Raw genomic sequence first — 13,421 nt, 5'->3', positions numbered from 1 at the left:
ACCCAGAAATATTAGGTGACTTTAGCACAGCTGGTCCCTGTTTTTCTGATTCTGTGCTCATTTGGTGTTACTCCCTATGGAGATAAAGATGGGAGGAAAGACTATTGCCTCCAATTAGGCAGACAGTCTGACCTTGCCAAGGCCCATATGTACCACAGAAGTGACCGCCCTTTGCCCTCTTTTCATCCTGGGGCTTGTGCAACATGAGGCGCCCAGATACCCATGGAGAGCACAGGTGCACACACACCTTTCCGGGGCTTAGAAGTTTATTCAAGGTGAAGCAAAGACCACACGCACCGCTGATGGGTGTTCAGAGTTGCGTAACCTACAAGCACATGTCTACTTAGAAAAGTTTGATTTTGATTGCCATAGAAGGCAAAACATCTTAAAATGAAGTTGAGCTATCTTTGGGTAGGATGCAAAACCGCCCATGGGTATATCACATCAGAAACGATGTGTGATTTCTTCCAGTCCCTCAACTCAAAAAAGATGAACAGATTTAACTGATGCATTCTAAAAATAAATAAATAAATAAAATATGCTTTGAGTTTGAAACCAAGTATAGAAGTTTCAGGGTCTTTTTTTTTTTTTTTTTTTTTTTTTTTTTTTTTTGGCAGGGGGGCAGCCGGGGAGTGACAGGGTAAAGGACAGTGGGAATTTTTTTTTTTCCAGCGTAGAGACCAAGTTATTACTGAACTGTTTTAGCTCTGAGCATTTTCTACTGGGTATAACAAGATTGCTAAAGGTCACAGAAACAAAGTTGTCTTGGAAAAAATTATGAATGGTGGTTATACATTTAGATCATCACACATATGCCTGAGGAGATTTCTTCTGAGCTGAAAACGAACATTCCATTTTTAAACCTGTGGTTTCAGTAACAAAACTAGTCAAACCCAGAGATGACCCGACTCACAGGACTCCAATTGGGAGACCTAACATCTGCCTTTGGGGTAACCGTGAGTGGACGCAAGCCTGGGGGGTTGGTCTCAGTCTCCCCCTGCCTGCCTCTGGGTACTAGGTCTTAGCGGACAGAGGCAGCCCTGTAGTCCACACCACACTATCCTCCACTCTGGCAGCTAGCAGTTCATTAGCTTCACTTCTTTGGTCTTTAAAAAATTTTTTTAAACATTTATTTACTTTTGAGAGAGAGAGTGTGTGCGCACACAAGCAGCGGAGGGGCAGAGGAAAAGGGAGACACAGAATCAGAAGTAGGCTCCAGGATCCGAGCTGTCAGCACAGAGCCCGTCGCGGGACTCAAACTCACAAACCTTGAGATCATGACCTGAGCCGAAGTTGGAAGCCTAACCGACTGAGCCACCCAGGGGCTCCAAATTTTACTTCTTATATAACAAGATTTTCTGGATAGAAGCTGAATGTCCTTCACAGGTCATCTACTATAAAAATAGGCAACTTACTAAATTAATTTTGTTGTGTAAGGACCCCTTACCCCCACTCTTTGGACTGAAAGTTTATTCTTTTAGCTCTCTTTTGTCTTTTTCAGAAAAGAGATTTAATGTGTTACTGTGGTGCAGAAAATCAATGCTTTGAAATCAATGGTAATTTTTCAGGCTGTTTAAAATTATTCACATGGCTGGCTAAGCCTGCTGCTAATAGAAAAACACAGTTTTGTTGCAGAGGAAAACTTGAAGTTGGAAACCTCACCGCTGTGTGTATCTGCACGTCTTTTCTTCTTAGAACCTGAATATTTATCCCACAACCCAGGCAGCAATCCTCGTATGTGCTGGAGGCTCTCACGCGTGTACCTCTGAGCTAGCTGTCATCTTGGCCCTCACAAGCTCCCCAGTGGGAATGTGTTTGAGGCCAAGGCTGGGGGTGGGGCGGACAGCAAGCACGTATTGCACGGATGAGTGATAAATGATCCCGTGCGGAAGAAGGGCGAGATATGAAGCGTACACACGGCTGTGGAGGTTTGAAAGAGGCTTGGTTGGCTTCAGGGAATTGCTGCCTGGAGGAAGGGCCGTATTCTTGAACAAACACCGTGGAGAACTTTACAATGAACGAGCCTCTTCCAGCCCGTGACTAGCCCTGCTGGCGGCTCTGGGAAGTAGTCACCACTGTTCCCGCTCTACAGGGGAGTGGACTGGGGCTCCAAGACTTGCCCGCAATCATGTGGCCAGGACGAGGCGGAGCTGGGGCTTGACCCCTTGCTTGCTTTCTCCGCGTGGCCTCTTGGTGGCGTTTGACATGGGTCTTCAGGGTGGGGTGTGCTCTAGTCGGTTCAGATTTTGCTGGTGGCCAGAAACACATTGCAGGGGGACTCATGACTGCATGTACAGAGGCATGAGCCCAGAAACACAATTCTACAGGTTTGGGGCCAGGCGCGATGCAGTGGGCGGACCTTAAAAAAACAGAAGACCCAGTTCTTCTCCTGGAACTCACCCCAAGGTTGAGAAGATATAAGGTACCTAGAGAGAAAACCCTGGAAAATGATTTGCAGCAACTTGTATGCAGAAAGGATATTGATTCGCATCTGCCACCAACTCGAATGTTCCTGGCAGGGAGCAGTGCCTTAGCCTGAGAGGCCTGAGATCTTCGGATGCTACAGCAAACCCCTGTCCCAAATACCAATACCCAACAGACAGCTGGGCCCTATCCTATTTGTTGTTACTGCGGAGGCTCAGGCCTCGACCGTGGTCAGACAGGGGCATACTCTGAGGACCCTCCTTCTCCACTCCTGACCTGGACCTGTCATCACACCCACCAGTAGGGGGTCATTCCTAGGGCCCAAAATGTGCCCATGGAATTAGAAACACTGCCTCCTCTGGGCAAGGCGCACCGAGATGGCAGAGCTTGCTAAGCGGAGAGTGGGCTTCATCAACCTCGCAGAACGCTGACTGTGCATCGTAAGCTGTCCTCTCTCAGCCCTTCCTGGAGCCAACCAATGCCCTGCCAAGCAGCTCACTCCATTTAAGCTGCCCCAGGAGAAACATTTTCCCCAAACCCAGTGCTTCCATCATCCCAGTGAAGAGTTGGGATTGGACAGTGAATTCTTAAAATTTCCAGTTCTGGTGATTACTCTGGAGAGTGCATCTGGAATGTTGGGGAGGAAAAGGTGGTAACGGAAATAGATGAAAACAAGGAGCCAACCCCCCTGGAGCTTTGCTCCAGCTGTGAGGTAATGTATGCTTCAGCTACACCAAATCACAGCTCAATAAATCCGTTGGCAATAAATCACACCAGGGTGAGTGAACCCACACAAAATTCATTAGTAACATTGTCGCCATACACACCCTAGACAAACGCTGCTCAGATAAGTGATCAGAAGCAGACCTGCCCAAGAAAACATCAGTGACACACCCCAACTCAGACAATCTCTGGAGGGAATCAGGATTGCATTTGATGTGCATTCTGGAGAAAACCAGTTCCTTCCAGCCTTCCTCCTCGGAGACAAATTGTTTCTCTTTCATGCCACAGGTGTGTCTTGCTTTATTGACAGAAAGATTCCTGAGATGTTGTAAATAATCTTAGTTTGGAGAAAACCGATAATTTCTAATGTGTTCAAAGAGAACTCAATATTTTGCACACTACTACGGTGAAGAATCTTTTTAGAGGGACTTTTCTGTCAACTTCTAAACCAGTATCTTAACTTGGAGGCTATAACTGAACTCTCAAAGGTCTTGCTTTGGGGGGAATTCTAGGCGAAAGTTGTGTCTATGTACATGTTTTTGTGGAATGGTCTAGAGCTTCTGCCTAATTAATGCCCAGAGGGTTCTACCATCCAGGAGCAGTTTCTTGGACATGTTTGGAGTTGTGGCATTTGAGCACACCTGTGCAGCACTGTCACTTCCATGTGCTTACTGCCATGAAATACGTTCTGACCAGGTGACTCCCTTATTCTTGGCACCTAGCAAGCTATCAGACATTTTTTTTTAAGCATTTGTGATAGGAGAGAAATCCTGGACACAAAGCTGACCTTGTCTCCTACATCCAAACGGAAAGACCAACCTACATTCATCCATCATATGGGGTTATACTACTCAGAGCCCCTCTCAGATGTGGAGATTATGCCTCAGAACCAGCCCATAATATGTCCTGAGCTTCCTAGAAGGGCACAGTCCAGGGTCACGCTGTGCTGAAGAGTCTATTTCAGGCTCTGGCTGTGGCGTCCACCTAGGCTCATCCTCTGAGAGGCCCCAGCTTCTTTTCACCGCCATTTTTGCCCTTCCACACAAAGAACAGTATATTCAGCAACACGAAAAGGTGTCCCTACAGTCAGCGCATCTTTGCTTAGTTTTCACTAAGTGCCAGTAGGTGCTGGATTTGGCATCACACTGGATCCTAAAGGACAATGAACTGGGCAGCAAAAGTTGAGGCTGGACTGATGGCCACAATGGGATGTCAGGTGGAAAATATGGGAAGTACGCGATTTATTTCTAGGTGGTCATGTGACTTTGGATGAAAGCCACTTGCCTCCTTATTGGGACTTCAGTGTTATGGTTTTTTTGTCTTCCAGGCCAAGTGCTTGTTCATGAACTTTGCCCAATAAGTCACCACCCACAAGGGGTGGGGGGTGGGGTGGATGAGGGAGGGAGCCAAAGGCTCTATGACCCTCCAAGATCGCTGGGCTCCATTCCTAGTCCTTCTGAATAAAGCTCTAAGTCTCCTTCATTTTCCTCAATTTTTAGGGGTGAGTTAGGGGTCCAGGACTGGCCTCCAGCACCCAACTGTGAAGGCTGGTTTAAGTCAGTGACCGGCGGTTGGACAGTGTCCTGTACCTCGAGTATTTTCATTGCTGTCCCTGCCCCTCCATTCCAACCTGACGGGCTGGCCGTGTCTGCAGTGACTTGGAAGTAAGGACTTAGTACTCTCCACCCCACCTTTCACATGGTGTAAATGCTGCCCAGGGGACTATAAGTAACGTTTCAAAGATCCTAAAACTCAGAGAGCAATCTCCATGAAGCTAACCAGGCTCCACTAGTGTCTTGTAGACAACCCCACGACATAAAGCATTTCTCGTGCCAATGCACATAGTAGAATGTTTTCTTTTTGATGATTTCAGAGATTTAAAAAGATGTCAAAAAAATTCTGGCTGTAAATGTCCCCACAGTGATTTTGTCATTTTGCAGAGAAAAGAAAGCAAGCTTCACCACCACCCCTTTCAGAAAAGACCAAGCTGCGGGGCCCAGCCCCTCCTTCCACTACTCCTTCCTACCACACCCCCATCTTATTCATATTCTGATCTTCGACACACTTGAAAAGATGTTATTTCAAATGTTCCTACCAAAGAGAAAATCTTCCCCATGTTTTTAGAGCCTGCCATCAAAGGACTTAATATGCATTTGGGTGGCTGCAGATGTGGGCGATGGAGGCTGGAAGCGTACACAGTGTGGCAGGGCTGACGGCCCTCCGGCTTCATCGGCAGCCCTCTGCCAGCACCTGTGAAGCTACCCAGACCCAACAGGGGGCCCCATTGGTCCAAGGTGTCACAGCTCAGAGACGGGGAGATCCCAGCCCTCCAGAGTGGACTGTGCATTTACCTGGAGGCTGCAATAAGACTAGACACAAGGGTTCACTGAGGCCTTTCTAACTCAGTATTCACTACCAACCTTTGATCAAGGTTAAGACAAAGTTTTCCCTTGCACGCAGGGGTAGGAGTCTATTTGCAAACAAAAATCAAATAGCAAAAGTTGATGGAGAACTTGTAAAAACAATCTGAGAAAACCAATTCAGTCATTCGTTTGACAAGTATTTGTTGATGGTCTACTGGATCCCCATTCTAAGAAGTGAAGCAGATAAATGAACAGCCAATACTGTGCTGGGTGCTTAAATGCTACAGGAGATGGTATGAGGTGTTATGGGAGTGGGTTGACCTGCTGTGTCAGACCTGGGGACCTGGGGATTGGGGATCTTGGATATCTTTCTTCCAGTGGATGCCATGTCAAAACTGAGACTTGAAAGGTGTAACGTGAGGGGGTGGTCGGAAAAATCATGCTGGCTGGCACGTGGGCAATAAATGGGAGTGCCAAGAAAGGAGGGGAAACTGTGGGAAGGGTGGGTGCGCCCTGTCCTAGGGAAGTGATGGAGGGTGGAATAAGAAGCAGCAACCTTGGAAATGGATGAGATGCAGAGGGAGAGGAAGAGGAAGAAGCTCAGGTGAAAGCCCGTGTTTCTGGCTTGGGTGACTCGCTGGATGGTGGTGTATTCTGTGATGGGAATTCTGCCAGAGAAGGAGGAGAAAGAGAAGACAATGGTGTATTGGAGGAATGGTTTTTTAGAAGGGGCTGCAAGTGTGGGGAAGGAACAGAACTAGATGAGTTCAGATTAGGCAGGTTCAAGGTGCTTCTAGAACAGTGAGGAGGGTTTCAGCAGGCAGCTGCACACCTGGGAGCGGAGTGCGGGGGTACGGGGTCGGCGGGGGGCGGGGGGGAATCTGGGCCAGAGTGAGGTCTGGGAGAGCCTCAGGTAGTTGGAGACTTGAGTGAGGATGACAGACTCGCCTCAGTATTTTAGCAGCATCCTTAGCAATCAAGAATTTGGTGCTAATTACAGATAACAGCCGGCCTCATTTGCATATTAACAACTAAATGTACTAATTACAAATTAGCTTTATCTATTCATTGAAATAAGCCCAGGAGGCCTTTTTACTTAGAAAGGCTTTGATGGCATTTAGTTAAATTACTGCGCGTGCACCTGGAAGTAATAACAGCTGCATTTCTTGCATGCCATTGTATAAATCAGACTGGCAAAATAGAGGCTATAGTGGATTTAAAACCCAAGAGGGGATTCAGTTTTGCACCCTCAGAAAGCCAAGGCATGCATGTGGCTAAGAGTAGTTTCTAGTACAATTAAAGGGAAAATAAAAAATTATTCTAGCTTTTTTTTTTTTCAAGTTTTGTACAGATTCTTCTTCCTGAGGAAGCAGGGTCCCCAGATGGTTCCCAAAAGGGCCTGTGAAGGCAAATGGATTTTCCAGGCTGAGAGTGAAAAGAAGCCCCCCTGTGCCAGCTGGCAGCCTGGAAAGCAGCACCTCCCACCTGGAACTAAGAGAAAACAACAACAACAAGGGATCCTAGAGAAGGTTTGCTTTCAAAGATCCAGCAAAGGTTTGGGGCTCAGTTGGAGAGTTCGGGAATGAGTCAGCAATTGTTTTATTAAAAAACAAAGCACACTGACAATTACTAACCCCAGGAAAGACAAAAAACGAACTGAAAAAAAATGTTCTAGTATATCAGGTGGCTCAGCTGTGCTGAAAACGTTAAAGCAGCCACTGACTTCGCTAACAGCAGTGATGTAAATATATTGAGAAAATGGAGAGGAGGCGGCGGTATATAAATGGGAGAGACGGCGTCGTCTTCCACGATGAGTCTAAAACTGAAAACAGCATTCCATGCATGCTGCCTGCAGATGTGGAGGTAAATACCAGAAGACATTGTCTTTGAAGAATGAAATTCAGGAGGGAGACAGATGAGTCAGTGACAGCTGTTTTCTATTACATCTTTGACTTTTTCAGCCTATATACATGTGCTACTCTGATACAAAATAAAAATACATTTTCTTTTAAATTTAAAAAAAAAATTTTTTTTATTTTTGACAGAGAGAGAGACAGAGCATGAATGGGGGAGGGGCAGAGAGAGAGGGAGACACAGCATCTGAAGCAGGCTCCAGGCTCTGAGCTGTCAGCACAGAGCCTGACATGGGGCTCGAACTCACAGACCCAGAGATCATGACCTGAGCTGAAGTCGGACACTCAACCGACTGAGCCACCCAGGCACCCCTAAAAATACATTTTCGAGGGCCTCTGAAGACATGGGAGACGACTTTGTTTTACTTCAATTGCTAAGCAAAGGCAGGGACAACAATGTTGTCTTGGGTCTCAATTTACCAAAGCAGAAAGGGAGCAGCTGGGCTGTGACCTTCAGAGACCTAACCAGTTGTTGCTGGGACAAAGGCAGTCTTGGCTGATGGAAAATGCAGTCCTACTGTGGCATTCATCTGTTTCAACGTCTTTAGGGCCTTCCAATCACCCACTTGAGAAAAATACCAATTCTGTAACACTGCCTTTAGGGCCTCTGTGATATGGCCCTTGCCAACCTCTCCATTTCCTAACATCCCCCCCACCCCCTTCACACTTATACCTCCAGCCACCCTAAACAGATTGTAGTGCGCGCACACACACACACACACACACACACACACACACCATGCCAGACTTTCTTTCCACCAACCCACAGCCTGGCTAACCCCTAATTCCTGCTTTGTTACCTGACATCCTAGGCCAGACCTTTCCTTTTCCCCAAAGCCTTTACTGACCCCTCCTGTAGGCTTCCAGAAGGCCCTGTGTGTATCTTACATTATCTGTCATCCCTCCCTTCCTTTGTGAGCCCCCTCAGGACAGAAACTGTGTTTGGCAGTGTTACTCAAATGAATGACTCCTCCAGGAACTTTCTCACAGGGTGACAGCAAGTTCTTCGCTGCCTCTTCCTTTCCCTCCTCCATCCAGTTCATTTGCCCACAAGGCCCCTGTGCTCACCAAGAGCTTGCTCAGCCTCTGCTTCTCTTTCTCCTGAGGGAAAGAGAAATCTAGGTTCAACTGAGGAAGGGAGAGTCAAACACGGTTCAAAAAGCATAGAAGGAAAGGCCTGGGTGCTGTTGGACATTTTCAAGACCAGACACCAATCTAGAACATAGAGGGAAGGTTTTGAAGGCCCAGCCAAGTGTCCCCCTGCTGGGTAGTCTCTCATTACAGAGTCTTCTTGTGCTTCCTGAGTGCTTCCAGGAAGTGGGAAGCCTTATATCTCAACCATTGGCACTTCCTCACCAACGAGCTCGAAGTTTGCTCCCTAGGGGAAGAAGGCCAGTGATGAACTCTGTCCACCCCTCCCCTGACCTTAGCTGGATGCATCCCTGCTGCAGCTGGGAAAAGCTTGGTTCATTCTCCCTTCTGTCTGGCCAAAGGGGCCCAAGGAGGGACACGTGTGGAGTGCCACACTCCTCACAGTGAGAAAACCCATTCTGGCCTGGCATTCTGGCTTCCCAACAGGAATGGAAACTTCTGAAGGGAAGACCAGCCAAGAGAGGAGGGACACTAGTGAGCGACAGTTAGCAGGCACCAGGGAAAGTGGCCTAGAAGCATGACGGGCTGTATACGATGATGGTTATAAATAGAATAATGATGGCAAGCATTTTTTGAACTCTGACTTTGTGCCTGGCATGGTGCTAACGCCTTACACACATCATCTCATCAATCTTGTCAACACCTGCAAGGTAGGTGCCGTCACTACTGGCACGTAGCGATGAGGGCCCCAAGGCTCAGACAGAACTCACCTGTCCAGGTCACATTGAGATGGTAAGGTCAGGAGGGGTCCCACCCCACAGCTGGCCTCCAAGAGTCTGAACTTTTAACATGGATGTTATGCTGCTATGGACCAGGTTGGCAAAGGAGAGGAGAGGGAGAAAAGAGAAAAAAGGTGATGGAATTTTTGTTTCTTGAAGCTTCGGGGAGGCTCAGCACATTTTGAAGAATGACATTACAAGGGAGGTTTAGCTCTTGAGTGGAATGTGTCCTACCAATACCTCCTCCACCTCAATTCTTCTCCAACCCAAACCAGCAGCCCAGGTACTCCAGGGGTTCTGGGCCCCTTTTTCTTCCTCAGTTCCAAAGTTGAACGAACTGTAAACAAGCAAATGTTTTAAATAATGCTCCCTAAGGTGCGACCTTAATCTGCATCTTGTCTAGACTTTCTAATGCCCCTGCAGGAGCACCGGATCTTATCAGTGTCTACATTTTTTGACAAGCAATAAGCTCACACTTATCTGGGCTGCTGGCTCCGGGTGCCTTCCGCAGCTAGTTAGTAATTTCAGATGTTGTGGGAGGGAGTTCTCTGTGGAAGAATCACACTTTCAATCCAAAATTAAAGCTCAATTTGGTCTAATTGTCCTTGATTTTATCAGTCGCATAAAATGGCTGATTCCACATGCAAAAATAAATAAATAGTTGTGCTGCAGCTTCGAAATCCCTTCTTCTGGGGGACGGATCCCATCAAGTTCTCTGCTGTCTCTCATGCTATTTCCATCCACCAAACAGTGCTGATCTTTCTCTCTCCTCTTCTATTTTCTCTCCTTTCTCTGCGCTTCCCCCAGCCCTTACCAAAAAAAGAAAGGCATAGTGTCTCTCTGTGTGTGTCTATCTCCTCTGTCTGTCTTGTTTAATTTTAGAATGGAAGTTCCTTAAGAGCAAGAATAGTTCCTTCATGAGATGATGACACTCAGAAATCTGGAAATGCCTACTTAACTGGTAAATTGGTACATTGGAATAAAGAAAATAATAAAAGTAGCCATTTATTTATTCCTCTAGCAACAATTTCTTTGCAAAACCCAGTAATTTGAGACCATATTTTGGGCTTGAAAGGAAGAGGCAGAGAGACTGCCCCAGGCCTCTGTTGGGAGAGTGCCTTCCAAGAACATCTAAAGATTTGCCCTCAAGCAGTGAGGGTGCTGCTGGAAGGTGCCCAGCCCTTGTGGACAGCAGGGCTGAGTTCCAGCCTGCCTCTGCCTCTGGTTAGCTGTGTGACTTTGGACAAAGTCCTCATGTTCCCTTCTCTAGTCCTCATGTTCCTACTCAAGAAAGTGAAAGGCCATGTGATGGTCTGAGGTACATTCCAGTGGTGGTCTAAAATACCTCTGGGAGGGAGGAGGGAGGTCAGCAGTGACCCTGCAGAGAACCCAGTGGACAAGATGGAGGCCCAACCATTGCAGTGGTAGAGGGATGGAGGGGAGCTGAGGTATGTGAGGGAAATTTGGGAGGTCAACAGGCCTGGTGCCCAATGGGTGTGGGGTGAGGTGGGAAGAGTCTGGAGAGACACTCTCATTTCTGCCTCGGGGACCCAACAGGGTGTGGAGGACATAGATCAAGGTGGCAGGTGGGAGGAGAAGGGATCAGATTTGGAATCTACCATCTGTGCAGATTTTAAAACATGTCCACAAATTCTTTAACACTATTCCTATCTTGAATAGGGACTTGCCTTCGTGACTAGCTTCTAACAATACAATGCAATAGAAGTCGTGCTATGTGACTTTTACCAGGTAACAAGTCAAATCATTTTCCACATAGCTCCTTCTTAGTCTCTTGCCCTTGGACCCCAGCTACCATGCTATGAGGAAGGCAAGGCCAAATGGGAAGACCTAAGGTAGGTGCCCCAGATGAGGTGCTGATAGCTGGACTGTGCAAGTAAGAAAGCCTTCAGAGATGGCTCCAGCCCGCGCTACCATTGATCACAGCCTCATGAGAGACCTGAAGTGAGAAACCACCTAGTGGGGCTGTGTCAAAAGCCAGAACCGTGAGAAGTAACGCAGACTTCTGTCCCTGCTGTGTTATGCCACTGTGTGAAGGGTGGCTTGTTATGTAGCAGTAGGTAAGCAGAATCCGCTCCAAATGGGGAAGGGATGCTGGATCATTCTGGGTCCTGGCAAAGCACAGGTAGTCCGTGCAGAAGAGTTAGAAGAAGAGAGTTTAAAGAAATTTACAGAGGTGTAGGCAAGGCTAAGGGGACCGATAAGGGATGATGAAGTACCCAGCCAAGAGCAACAGGAGGGGACAGTGTGACTGGGGCCTGGTGGCCATGACAAATGTGAAAAAGAGACCTGAGAAAAATGAAGGCGTACTAGAATCTCAACAGGACGGGGGAGGAGGGTGAGGAGGAAAGGGTCATAAATGACCTCATTCTTTCTCCTCTGGTCATCCCGTCTCCTGCTGATGTCTCTCGTCGGCTGACTCAGTGGCAGGCTAGGGGGCAAGGGAGGCAGTAATTCAGTGTGTGGAGGCCAGGCTCCCAGACCACGTGGTGGTGTGGAGAACACACGTGGGCAACAGCAAATGCAAACCAATCAGCAGACGTGAATGGAATGAAGGAGAGGCTCTAGGCAGAAAGGCAGGGCATGCAACATTTAAGGGCAAAGTGAGGCAGAGGTGCCTACAAGTAAGAAGGTGAAGATGAGATCTCAAGGCAGGAGGAGAACCAGGTGGGAAAGTTCTGCTGCCCATAAACCCATCAGGGAAGCATTTGAAAAGGAAGCAAGGGCCAGGGCTCCCACATCCACTTGGCAGGCTCCCACATTTGCAGACAGCTGGGCCCCTTCTGGACTCTGTAAGAACAGAATCTGGAAGGGGAGTGGATAGAAAGATGACCACAGAACACCCATCTGCCTTTCGCTTTGAAGGCGGGTCTTGCCTCACCTTCTGGACTCTTGGTGCCAAGAGGGCAGAGACAAGTAGTGTTCCTTGTGTCTCTTGTGTTGTGTGCACAGGGACTCAGGTCCTACCTGAGGACTGCTGGTCATGTGGCCACGTGGGAGTGTGCATGGAGGGCAGGGGGCCCCCAAAAGTGCAAGTGGAACAAGACTGGTGGTTCTTCCTGATCAGTTGGGTTGGTTGGAAAGCTGAGGCAGCCTCTGATCCCAGCCTGCATTGGCTGGGAGAATTCTCAGAACATAAGTCTTGCTTCAAATTCCTGTCCTAGGGGACAAGACTAGCTGGCTCCCCTTCACGGTAACACGATGGTCTGGTTGGTCCCTGCCTTCCCTGAGTCCTCATGTTTCTCGTGCGGGGCATGCCAGGGAAGTGGGTATGGGGAATGGACAATGGTGACTACAGAGGGCTGACTACTTAAAATTTCAATATGTATTTATGTTTAGGGACTTGGGGGTCTTTCTCTGACTCACACTTAGTGCTAAAGTCTTCTCAGAAAGAAATGTAGGAGGACATTAGGGGCATGAGGGTTCAGATTGGAATGGTTAGGACTGTGTCTGCCATCTCCATATGTCAGGGCATTTCTCAGCCCTAGGACCCAAACCCTGTGGGCAGCAGGACTGTCCAGGAGAAAGTTCTGTGATGATAGAGATGTTTTTCTGCATGGTCTCACGTAGTAGCCACTAACCACAGGTAACTACCAAAAAGTGGCTAATCTGATTGAAATACTGAATTTTACGTTTTGTGTCACTTTAATGGCTGTAAATGTAAACGCACAGAGTCACATGTGGCTAGCGGCTCCTGAGGCATGGGCAGGGCTGGCAGAGAGTACGGGGGGGCAGATTGTTCAGTTTTCAGTCCTGGGTCCTCCACAGGGCCCAGAGAGGGTGTGAGGAGCAGGATCTCTGCTCTGGGGATCTGAGGAGGAAAATACCCACCCTTTAAAGGGAAGTTCCAGGCTGGAAGTTAGACAGCATCTGGCGCAGGGGCTTCCTGACAAGGAGGAAGCTGGATCTCAGGAGGCCCGTAACATGCTGGGATATGGAGGAGGCAGGCAGAACAGATGAGTAGGGAAGATTTGACAAAGCTGAAAAGAGGAAAAAGTTTAGGACCAGAGCATTAAGACAGAGCGGAAAGCCGGAAAACTGTTGAAAAGAGGAGGAAGGAAAAGGAAGCAGACTAGCGTAACCCCCTCCAAAAAGGCCCCCATGGAACT

This window comes from Lynx canadensis, chromosome B2, assembly GCF_007474595.2.
Source record: "Lynx canadensis isolate LIC74 chromosome B2, mLynCan4.pri.v2, whole genome shotgun sequence".
NCBI lineage: Eukaryota > Metazoa > Chordata > Mammalia > Carnivora > Felidae > Lynx > Lynx canadensis.
Note: the sequence above shows the minus strand (reverse complement) of the source record.